The sequence below is a fragment of the Gorilla gorilla genome, chromosome 23 (assembly GCF_029281585.2).
Source record: "Gorilla gorilla gorilla isolate KB3781 chromosome 23, NHGRI_mGorGor1-v2.1_pri, whole genome shotgun sequence".
In the NCBI taxonomy this organism is placed as follows: domain Eukaryota; kingdom Metazoa; phylum Chordata; class Mammalia; order Primates; family Hominidae; genus Gorilla; species Gorilla gorilla.
The window spans coordinates 51,595,383-51,609,296 of record NC_086018.1 but is presented as its reverse complement, the minus strand read 5'-3'; positions in this window follow the sequence as shown (position 1 = coordinate 51,609,296).

Sequence of the window (13,914 nt, the reverse complement as noted above, 5' to 3'; positions counted from 1 at the left end):
CATCTTCACCGCTGTCTGTATAAACTTGGAAATAACTACACCGCTATCTGTATGAACATGGAAATATCTACACCGCTATCTGTTTGAAGATGGAAATATATACACCACTATCTGCATGAAAATGGAAATATCTTCACAGCTATCTGCATATACATGGAAATATCTACACAGCTATCTCTTTACACATGGAAATAACTACACCGCTATCTGTATGAACATGGAAATATCTACACCGCCATCTGTATGAACATGGAAATATCTGCACCGCCATCTGTATGAACATATAAATATCTACACCGCCATCTGTATTAAGATGGAGATATCTACACTGCTATGTGAATAAACATGGAAATATCTACACTGCTACCTGTATAAACATGGAAACATCAGCACCGCTATCTGCAAAAACATGGAAATATCAGCACCGCTATCTGTATGAACATGGAAATATCTACACCGCTATCTGTATGAACATGGAAATATCTACACCGCTATGTGTATGAACATGGAAATATCTACACCGCTATCTGTATGAACATGGAAATATCTACACCGCTATCTGTTTGAACATGTAAATATCTACACCGCTATCTGTATGAAAATGGAAATATCTACAAAGCTATCTGCATATACATGGAAATATCTACACAGCTATCTCTTTACACATGGAAATAACTACACCGCTATATCTATAAACATGGAAATATCTACACAGCCATCTGTATGAACATGGAAATATCTTCACTGCCATCTGCATGAACATATAAATATCTACACCGCCATCTGTATTAAGGAGATATCTACACCGCTATCTGTATAAACATGGAAATATCTACACCGCTATCTGTATAAACATGGAAATATCTACACCCCTATCTGTATAAAAATGGAAATATCAGCACCGCTATCAGTATGAACATGGAAATTTCTGCACCGCCATCTGGATGAACATGGAAATATCTACACCGCTATCTGTGTGAACATGGAGATATCTACAACGCTATCTGTATGAACATGGAAATATCTACACCGCTATCTGTATGAACATGGAAATATCTGCACCGCCATGTGTATGAACATATAAATATCTGCACCGCCATCTGTAATAAGAAGGAGATATCTACACCGCTATCTGTATAAACATGGAAATACCTACACTGCTACCTGTATAAACATGGAAATATCTACACCGCTATCTGTATAAACATGGAAATATCTACACCGCTACCTGTATAATCATGGAAATATCAGCACCGCTATCAGTATGAACATGGAAATATCTACACCGCTATCTGTATGAACATGGAAATATCTACACCGCTATCTGTATGAACATGGAAATAACTTCACCGCCATCTGTATGAACATGGATATATCTACACAGCCATCTGTACGATCATGGAAATATCTGCACCGCTATATGTATGAACATGGAAATATCTACACCGCTATCTGTATGAACATGGAAATATCTTCACCGCCATCTGTATGAACATGGATATGTCTACACAGCCATCTGGATGAACATGGAAATATCTACACCGCCATCTGTATGAGCATGGAAATATCTGCACTGCCATCTGTATGAACATATAAATATCTACACCGCCATCTGTATTAAGATGGAGATATCTTCCCGGCTATCTGTATAAACTTGGAAATATCTACACCGCTATCTGTATAAACATGGAAATACCTAAACCGCTACCTGTATAAACATGGAAATATCAGCACTGCTATCTGTATGAACATGGAAATATCTACACCGCAATCTCAATGAACATGGAAATATCTACACCGCTATCTGTATGAACATGGATATATCTACACAGCCGTCTGGATGAACATGGAAATATCTACACCGCTATCTGCATGAACATGGAAATATATACACCGCTATTTGTGTAAACATGCATACATATTCACCGCAATCTGCAAAAGCATGGAAATAGCTACACCGCTATCTGAATGAACATGGAAATAGCTACACCGCTATCTGTATGAACATGGAAATATCTACACCACTATCTGTATGAACATGGAAATATCTACACCGCTATCTGCATGAACATGGAATTATCTTCACCGCCAACTGTATGAACATGGATATATCTGTACAGCCATCTGGATGAATATGGAAATATCTACACCACTATCTGTAAAAACATGGAAATAGCTACACAGCTATCTGTATGAACATGGAAATATCTACACCGCTACCTGTATAAACCTGGAAATATCAGCACAGCTATCTGTATGAACATGGAAATATCTACACCGCTATGTGTATGAAGATGGAAATATCTACACCGCTATCTGTATGAACATGGAAATAGCTACACCGCTATCTGTATGAACATGGAAATATCTACACCACTATCTGTCTGAACATGGAAATATCTACACCGCTATCTGTATGAACATGGATATATGTACACAGCCATCTGGATGAACATGGAAATATCTACACCGCTATCTGTATGAACATGGAAATATCTACACCACTATGTGTGTAAACATGCATACATCTTCACCGCTATCTGTATAAACATGGAAATATCTACACCGCTATCTGTTTGAACATGGAAATATCTACACCGCTATCTGCATGAAAATGGAAATATCTACAGAGCTATCTGCATATACATGGAAATATCTACACAGCTATCTCTTTACACATGGAAATAACTACACCGCTATCTGTATGAACATGGAAATATCTACACCGCCATCTGTATGAACATGGAAATATCTGCACCGCCATCTTTATAAACATATAAATATCTACACGGCCATCTGTATTAAGATGGAGATATCTACACCGCTATCAGTATAATCATGGAAATATCTACATCGCTATCTGTATAAACATGGAAATAACTACATCGCTATCTGTATGAACATGGAAATATCTACACCGCTATCCGTATGAACATGGAAATATCTACACCGCCATCTGTTTGAACATGGATATATCTACACAGCCATCTGGATGAACATGGAAATATCTACACCGCTACCTGTATAAACATGGAAATAACAGCACCGCTACCTGTATAAACATGGAAATATCAGCACCACTATCTGTATGAACATGGATATATCTACACCACTATCTGTATGAACATGGAAATATCTACACTGCTAGATGTATAAACATGGAGTTATCTTCACTGCCATCTGTATGAACATGGATATGTCTACACAGCCATCTGGATGAACATGGAAATATCTACACCGCTATCTGCATGAACATGGAAATAGCTAAACCGCTATCTGTATGAACATGGAAATATCTGCACCGCCATCTTTATAAACATATAAATATTTACACCGCCATCTGTATTAACATGGAGATATCTACACCGCTATCTGTATAAACATGGAAATATCTACACCGCTGCCTGTATAAACATGGAAATAACAGCACCGCTATCTGTATGAACGTGGAAATATCTACACCGCTATCTGTATGAACATGGAAATATCTACACCGCTATCTGTATGAACATGGAAATATCTACACCGCTATATGTATGAACATGGAAATATCTACACCGCTATCTGTTTGAACATGGAAATATCTAAACCGCTGTCTGCATGAAAATGGAAATATCTACACAGCTATCTCTTTACACATGGATATAACCTCACCGCTATCTCTATAAACATGGAAATATCTACACCGCTATCGGTATGAACATGGAAATATCTGCACCGCCATCTGTATGAACATATAAATATCTACACAGCCATCTGTATTAAGAAGCCGATATCTACACCCCTATCTGTATAAACCTGGAAATATCTACACCGCTATCTGTATAAACATGGAAATATTTACACCGCTATCTGTATAAACATGGAAATATCTACACCGCTACCTGTATAAACATGGAAATAGCACAGCTATCTGTATGAACATGGAAATATATACACCGCTATCTGTACGAACATGGAAATATCTACACCGCTATCTGTATGAACATGGAAATAGCTACACCGCTATCTGTATAAACATGGAAATATCTACACCACTATCTGTACGAATATGGAAATAACTACACCGCTATCTGTATGAACATGGATATATCTACACAGCCATCTGTATGAACATGGAAATATCTACACCGCTATCTGTATGAACATGGATATGTCTACACAGCCATCTGGATGAACATGGAAATAGCTACACCGCTATCTGTACGAACATGGAAATATCTACACCTCTATCTGTATGAACATGGAAATATCTACACCGCTATCTGTATGAACATGGATATGTCTACACAGCCATCTGGATGAACATGGAAATATCTACACCGCTATCTGTATGAACATGGAAATATCTACACCGCTATCTGTGTAAATATGCATACATCTTCACCGCAATCTGTATAAACATGGAAATATCTTCACCGCTATCTGAATGAACATGGAAATGTCTACACCGCTATCTGTTTGAACATGGAAATATCTACACCGCTATCTGCATGAAAATGGAAATATCTACAGAGCTATCTGCATATACATGGAAATATCTACACTGCTATCTCTTTACACATGGAAATAACTACACCGCTATCTGTATGAACATGGAAATAAATTCACCGCCATCAGTATGAACATGGATATATCTACACATCCATCGGTATGATCATGGAAATATCTACACCGCTATATGTATGAACATGGAAATATCTACACCGCTATCTGTATGAACATGGAAATACCTTCACCGCCATCTGTATGAACATGGATATGTCTGCACAGCCATCTGGATGAACATGGAAATATCTACACCGCGATCTGTATGAACATGGAAATATCTGCACTGCCATCTGTATGAACATATAAATATCTACACCGCCATCTGTATTAAGATGGAGATATCTTCACCGCTATCTGTATAAACTTGGAAATATCTACACCGCTATCTGTATAAACATGGAAATACCTACACCGCTACCTGTATAAACATGGAAATATCAGCACCGCTATCTGTATGAACATGGAAATATCAGCCACTCTATCTATATGAACATGGAAATATCTACACTGCCATCTCTATGAACATGGAAATATCTACACCGCTATCTGTTTGAACATGGAAATCTCTAAACCGCTATCTGCATGAAAATGGAAATATCCACACAGCAATCTGCATATACATGGAAATATCTACACAGCTATCTCTTTACACATGGAAATAGCTACACCGCTGTCTGTATGAACATGGAAATATCTTCACCGCCATCTGTATGTACATGGATATATCTTCACAGCCTCCTGGATGAACATGGAAATATCTTCACTGCTATCTGTATGAACATGGAAATATCTGCACTGCTATCTTTATGAACATGGAAATACATACACCGCTATCTGTATGAACATGGAAATAGCTACACCGCTATCTGTATGAACATGGAAATATCTACACCGCTATCTGTATGGACATGGAAATATCTTCACCGCCATCGGTATGAACATGGATATATCTACGCAGCCATCTGGAGGAACATGGAAATATCTACACCGATATCTGTATGGACATGGAAATATCTACACCGCTATCTGTATGAACATGGATATATCTACACAGCCCTCTGTATGAACATGGAAATCTCCACACCGCTATCTGTGTAAACATGCATACATCTTCACCGCTGTCTATATAAACTTGGAAATATCTACACCGCTATCTGTATGAACATGGAAATATCTACACTGCTATCTGTTTGAAGATGGAAATATATACACCACTATCTGCATGAAAATGGAAATATCTTCACAGCTATCTGCATATACATGGAAATATCTACACAGCTATCTCTTTACACATGGAAATAACTACACCGCTATCTGTATGAACATGGAAATATCTACACCGCCATCTGTATGAACATGGAAATATCTGCACCGCCATCTGTATGAACATATAAATATCTACACCGCCATCTGTATTAAGATGGAGATGTCTACACTGCTATGTGAATAAACATGGAAATATCTACACTGCTACCTGTATAAACATGGAAACATCAGCACCGCTATCTGCAAAAACATGGAAATCTCAGCACCACTATCTGTATGAACATGGAAATATCTACACCGCTATCTGTATGAACATGGAAATATCTACACCGCTATGTGAATGAACATGGAAATATCTACACCGCTATCTGTATGAACATGGAAATATCTACACCGCTATCTGTTTGAACATGTAAATATCTACACCGCTCTCTGTATGAAAATGGAACTATCTACAAAGCTATCTGCATATACATGGAAATATCTACACAGCTATCTCTTTACACATGGAAATAACTACACCGCTATATCTATAAACATGGAAATATCTACATAGCCATCTGTATGAACATGGAAATATCTTCACTGCCATCTGCATGAACATATAAATATCTACACCGCCATCTGTATTAAGGAGATATCTACACCGCTATCTGTATAAACATGGAACTATCTACACCGCTATCTGTATAAACATGGAAATATCTACACCCCTATCTGTATAAAAATGGAAATATCAGCACCGCTATCAGTATGAACATGGAAATTTCTGCACCGCCATCTGGATGAACATGGAAATATCTACACCGCTATCTGTGTGAACATGGAGATATCTACAACGCTATCTGTATGAACATGGAAATATCTACACCGCCATCTGTATGAACATAGAAATATCTGCACCGCCATGTGTATGAACATATAAATATCTGCACCGCCATCTGTAATAAGAAGGAGATATCTACACCGCTATCTGTATAAACATGGAAATACCTACACTGCTACCTGTATAAACATGGAAATATCTACACCGCTATCTGTATAAACATGGAAATATCTACACCGCTACCTGTATAATCATGGAAATATCAGCACCGCTATCAGTATGAACATGGAAATATCTACACCGCTATCTGTATGAACATGGAAATATCTACACCACTATCTGTATGAACATGGAAATATCTACACCGCTATCTGTATGAACATGGAATTATCTTCACCGCCATCTGTATGAACATGGATACATCTGTACAGCCATCTGGATGAATATGGAAATATCTACACCACTATCTGTATGAACATGGAAATAGCTACACAGCTATCTGTATGAACATGGAAATATCTACACCGCTATCTGTATAAACCTGGAAATATCAGCACAGCTATCTGTATGAACATGGAAATATCTACACCGCTATGTGTATGAAGATGGAAATATCTACACCGCCATCTGTATGAACATGGAAATATCTGCACTGCCATCTGTATGAACATATAAATATCTACACCGCCATCTGTATTAAGATGGAGATATCTTCCCCGCTATCTGTATAAACTTGGAAATATCTACACCGCTATCTGTATAAACATGGAAATACCTAAACCGCTCCCTGTATAAACATGGAAATATCAGCACTGCTATCTGTATGAACATGGAAATATCTACACAGCAATCTCAATGAACATGGAAATATCTACACCGCTATCTGTATGAACATGGATATATCTACACAGCCGTCTGGATGAACATGGAAATATCTACACCGCTATCTGCATGAACATGGAAATATCTACACCGCTATTTGTGTAAACATGCATACATCTTCACCGCAATCTGCAAAAGCATGGAAATAGCTACACCGCTATCTGAATGAACATGGAAATAGCTACACCGCTATCTGTATGAACATGGAAATATCTACACCACTATCTGTATGAACATGGAAATATCTACACCGCTATCTGTATGAACATGGAATTATCTTCACCGCCATCTGTATGAACATGGATATATCTGTACAGCCATCTGGATGAATATGGAAATATCTACACCACTATCTGTATGAACATGGAAATAGCTACACAGCTATCTGTATGAACATGGAAATATCTACACCGCTACCTGTATAAACCTGGAAATATCAGCACAGCTATCTGTATGAACATGTAAATATCTACACCGCTATGTGTATGAAGATGGAAATATCTACACCGCTATCTGTATGAAAGTGGAAATAGCTACACCGGTATCTGTATAAAGATGGAAATATCTACACCGCTATCTGTATAAACATGGAAATATCTACACCGCTGCCTGTATAAACATGGAAATAACAGCACCGCTATCTGTATGAACATGGAAATATCTACACCGCTATCTGTATGAACATGGAAATATCTACACCGCTATCTTTATGAACATGGAAATATCTACACCGCAATCTCTATGAACATGGAAATATCTACACCACTATCTGTTTGAACATGGAAATATCTAAACCGCTGTCTGCATGAAAATGGAAATATCCACACAGCTATCTCTTTACACATGGATATAACCTCACCGCTATCTCTATAAACATGGAAATATCTACACCGCTATCGGTATGAACATGGAAATATCTGCACCGCCATCTGTATGAACATATAAATATCTACACCGCCATCTGTATTAAGAAGCCGATATCTACACCCCTAGCTGTATAAACCTGGAAATATCTACACCGCTATCTGTATAAACATGGAAATATTTACACCGCTATCTGTATAAACATGGAAATATCTACACCGCTACCTGTATAAACATGGAAATAGCACAGCTATCTGTATGAACATGGAAATATATACACCGCTATCTGTACGAACATGGAAATATCTACACCGCTATCTGTATGAACATGGAAATAGCTACACCGCTATCTGAATAAACATGAAAATATCTACACCACTATCTGTACGAATATGGAAATAACTACACCGCTATCTGTATGAACATGGATATATCTACACAGCCATCTGTATGAACATGGAAATATCTACACCGCTATCTGTATGAACATGGATATGTCTACACAGCCATCTGGATGAACATGGAAATAGCTACACCGCTATCTGTACGAACATGGAAATATCTACACCTCTATCTGTATGAACATGGAAATATCTACACCGCTATCTGTATGAACATGGATATGTCTACACAGCCATCTGGATGAACATGGAAATATCTACACCGCTATCTGTATGAACATGGAAATATCTACACCGCTATCTGTGTAAATATGCATACATCTTCACCGCAATCTGTATAAACATGGAAATATCTTCACCGCTATCTGAATGAACATGGAAATGTCTACACCGCTATCTGTTTGAACATGGAAATATCTACACTGCTATCTGCATGAAAATGGAAATATCTACAGAGCTATCTGCATATACATGGAAATATCTACACTGCTATCTCTTTACACATGGAAATAACTACACCGCTATCTGTATGAACATGGAAATATCTACACCGCCATCTGTATGAACATGGAAATATCTGCACAGCCATCTGTATGAACATATAAATATCTACACGGCCATCCGTATTAAGATGGAGATATCTACACCGCTATCAGTATAAACATGAAAATATCTACACCGCTATCTGTATAAACATGGAAATAACTACACCGCTATCTGTGTAAACATGGAAATATCTACACCGCTACCTGTATAAACATGGAAATATCAGCACCGCTATCTGTATGAACATGGAAATATCAGCCCCTCTATCTGTATGAACATGGAAATACCTACACCGCTATATGTATGAACATGGAAATATCTACACCGCTATCTGTATGAACATGGAATTATCTTCACCGCCATCTGTATGAACATGGATATATCTGTACAGCCATCTGGATGAACATGGAAATATCTGCACCACTATCTGTATGAACATGGAAATAGCTACACAGCTATCTGTATGAACATGGAAATATCTACACCGCTACCTGTATAAACATGGAAATATCAGCAGAGCTATCTGTATGAACATGGAAATATCTACACCGCTATGTGTACGAAGATGGAAATATCTACACCGCTACCTCTATGAACATTGAAATAGCTACACCGCTATCTGTATGAACATGGAAATATCTACACCACTATCTGTATGAACATGGAAATATCTACACCGCTATCTGTATGAACATGGATATATCTACACAGCAATCTAGATGAACATGGAAATATCTACACCGCTATCTGTATGAACATGGAAATATCTACACATCTATGTGTGTAAACATGCATACATCTTCACAGCTATCTGTATAAACATGGAATTATCTACACCGCTATCTGAACATGGAAATATCTACACCGCTATCTGCATGAAAATGCAAATATCTACAGAGCTATCTGCATATACATGGAAATACCTACACAGCTATCTGTTTACACATGGAAATAACTACACCGCTATCTGTATGAACATGGAAATATCTACACCGCCATCTGTATGAACATGGAAATATCTGCACCGCCATCTTTATGAACATATAAATATCTACACGGCCATCTGTATTAAGATGGAGATATCTACACCGCTATCAGTATAAACATGGAAATATCTACACCGCTATCTGTATAAACATGGAAATGACTACACCGCTATCTGTATAAACATGGAAATATCTACACCGCTACCTGTATAAACATGGAAATATCAGCACCGCTATCTGTATTAACATGGAAATATCAGCCCCTCTATCTGTATGAACATGGAAATACCTACACCGCTATCTGTATGAACATGGAAATATCTACACCGCTATCCGTATGAACATGGAAATATCTACAACGCCATCTGTTTGAACATGGATATATCTACACAGCCATCTGGATGAACATGGAAATATCTACACCGCTATCTGTATGAACATGGAAATAGCTACACGGCTATCTGTATAAACATGGAAATATCTACACCACTATCTGTATGAACATGGAAATATCTACACCGCTATCTGTATGAACATGGAATTATCTTCACCGCCATCTGTATGAACATGGATATATCTGTACAGCCATCTGGATGAACATGGAAATATCTACACCACTATCTGTATGAACATGGAAATAGCTACACAGCTATCTGTATGAACATGGAAATATCTACACCGCTACCAGTATAAACATGGAAATATCAGCACAGCTATCTGTATGTAGATGGAAATATCTACACCGCTATGTGTACGAAGATGGAAATATCTACACCGCTATCTGTATCAACATGGAAATAGCTAAACCGCTATCTGTATGAACATGGAAATATCTACACCACTATCTGTATGAACATGTAAATATCTAAACCGCTATCTGTATGAACATGGATATATCTACACAGCCATCTGGATGAACATGGAAATATCTACTCCGCTATCTGTATGAACATGGAAATATCTACACCACTATGTGTGTAAACATGCGTACATCTTCACCGCTATCTGTATAAACATGGAAATATCTACACCGCTATCTGTTTGAACATGGAAATATCTAAACCGCTATCTGCATGAAAATGGAAATATCTACACAGCTATCTGCATATACATGGAAATATCTACACAGCTATCTCTTTACACATGGAAATAACTACACCGCTATCTGTATGAACATGGAAATATCTGCACGGCCATCTGTATGAACATATAAATATCTACACCGCCATCTGTATTAAGATGGAGATATCTACACCACTATCTGTATAAACATGGAAATATCTACAGTGCTATCTGTATAAACATGGAAATATCTACACCGCTATCTGTATAAACATGGAAATATCTACACCACTACCTGAATAAACATGGAAATATCTACACCGCTACCTGTATAAACATGGAAATAACAGCACCGCTACCTGTATAAACATGGAAATATCAGCACCACTATCTGTATGAACATGGATATATCTACACCACTATCTGTATGAACATGGAAATATCTACACCGCTAGATGTATAAACATGGAATTATCTTCACTGACATCTGTATGAACATGGATATGTCTACACAGCCATCTGGATGAACATGGAAATATCTACACTGCTATCTGTATGAACATGGAAATAGCTACACCGCTATCTGTATGAACATGGAAATATCTGCACCGCCATCTGTATAAACATATAAATATCTACACCGACATCTGTATTAACATGGAGATATCTACACCGCTATCTGTATAAACATGGAAATATCTACACCGCTATCTGTATAAACATGGAAATATCTACACCGCTATCTATATAAACATGGAAATATCTACACCGCTACCTGTATAAACATGGAAATAACAGCACCGCTATCTGTATGAACATGGAAATATCTACACCGCTATCTGTATGAACATGGAAATATCTACACCGCTATCTGTATGAACATGGAAATATCTACACAGCTATATGTATGAACATGGAAATATCTACACCGCTATCTGTTTGAACATGGAAATATCTACACCGCTGTCTGCATGAAAATGGAAATATCTACACAGCTATCTGCATATACATGGAAATATCTACACAGCTATCTCTTTACACATGGATATAACCTCACCGCTATCTCTATAAACATGGAAATATCTACACCGCTATCTGTATGAACATGGAAATATCTGCACCGCCATCTGTATGAACATATAAATATCTACACCGCCATCTGTATTAAGATAGAGATGTCTACACAGCTATCTGTATAAACATGGAAATATCTACACCGCTATCTCTATGAACATGGAAATATCTACACCGCCCTCTGTATGAACATGGATATATCTACACAGCCATCTGGATGAACATGGAAATATCTACACCGCTATCTGTATGAACATGGAAATATCTACACCGCTATCTGTATGAACATGGAAATACATAAACCGCTATCTGTATGAACATGGAAATAGCTACACCGCTATCTGTATGAACATGGAAATTCCTTCACCGCCATCTGTATGAACATGGATATATCTACACAGCCATCTGGATGAACATGGAAATATCTACACCGCTATCTGTATGAACATGGAAATATCTACACCGCTATCTGTATGAACATGGATATATCTACACAGCCCTCTGGATGAACTTGGAAATATCCACACCGCTATCTGTGTAAACATGCACACATCTTCACCGCGATCTCTATAAACATGGAAATATCTACACCGCTATCTGTATGAACATGGAAATATCTACACCGCTATCTGTTTGAACATGGAAATATATACACCGCTATCTGCATGAAAATGGAAATATCTACACAGCTATCTGGATATACATGGAAATATCTACACAGCTATCTCTTTACACATGGAAATAACTACACCGCTATCTGCATGAACATGGAAATATCTACACCGCCATCTGTATGAACATGGAAATATCTGCACCGCCATCTGTATGAACATGTAAATATCTACACCGCCATCTGTATTAAGATGGAGATATCTACACCGCTATCTGAAAAAGCATGGAAATGTCTACACTACTATCTGTATAAACATGGAAATATCTACACCACTATCTGTATAAACATGGAAATATCTACACCGCTACCTGTATAAACTTGGAAATATCAGCACCGCTATCTGTATGAACATGGAAATATCTACACCGCCATCTGTATGAACTTGGAAATATCTACACCGCTATCTGTATGAACATGGAAATATCTACAAAGATATCTGAATGAACATGGAAATTTCTACACCGCTATCTGTTTGAACATGTAAATATCTACACTGCTATCTGCATGAAAATGGAAATATCTACAAAGCTATCTGCATATACATGGAAATATCTACACAGCCATCTCTTTACACATGGAAATAACTACACCGCTATATCTATAAACATGGAAATATCTATACTGCCATCTATATAAACATGGAAATATTCGCAACGCCATATGTATGAACATATAAATATCTACACCGCCATCTGAATTAAGATGGAGATATCTACACCGCTATCTGAATAAACATGGAAATATCTACACCGCTGCCTGTATAAACATGGAAATATCAGCACC